Raw genomic sequence first — 624 nt, 5'->3', positions numbered from 1 at the left:
TGACGTCACATTTCGGGACAAGCCCTGTAGTTTTGCTTGGGTGGTTAAAATCCCTTCCTTTTCTTCAGTCCCCACCTCTCCCTCCTCCACAAAAAAAAAAGATTTAAAAAACTTGGGCTGACCAACAAAAATAAATAGTTGACAACGTAATATCATCTTCCTTACACTTCGCTGTATGTTGATGTATTAATCATACAATTTTAAACCGATTCAAACCAATCAACAATGAATCAATCAACCAACCAGCAAATAAGGTGCAAGCTTGACAGTCTGTCTGTCTGCCTGCCTGTCTCTGTTTATCATAAATTCATTTCATAGCCCAATAAAATGTCCAAAACCCCAATTTAACTCACACATAAACTTGAAAAATAACCTTGCACATACAATATGTGCTTTTAATAATCCCAGTCAAAGGTCAACTATAAACTTCACTCAAACAGTCACTCCTACAAACAGATGCTCAAATACTTAGTGAACCCTCGTTGTTGGGTTTTCAATGAGATGCGAAGGGCTAAAAGCACATGTTGTATAGGATTTAACTAAACCACATTTAGGCTTTCATTTCTTTAACGTGTACAGTACAGCACTGGGTAAACAAAGTTATACTTTGCACAAGGACTACTG

This window comes from Salvelinus alpinus, chromosome 4 (assembly GCF_045679555.1).
Source record: "Salvelinus alpinus chromosome 4, SLU_Salpinus.1, whole genome shotgun sequence".
NCBI classification, from domain to species: domain Eukaryota; kingdom Metazoa; phylum Chordata; class Actinopteri; order Salmoniformes; family Salmonidae; genus Salvelinus; species Salvelinus alpinus.
The sequence above is the reverse complement of the archived record's forward strand: the minus strand, read 5'-3'. Positions refer to the sequence as shown.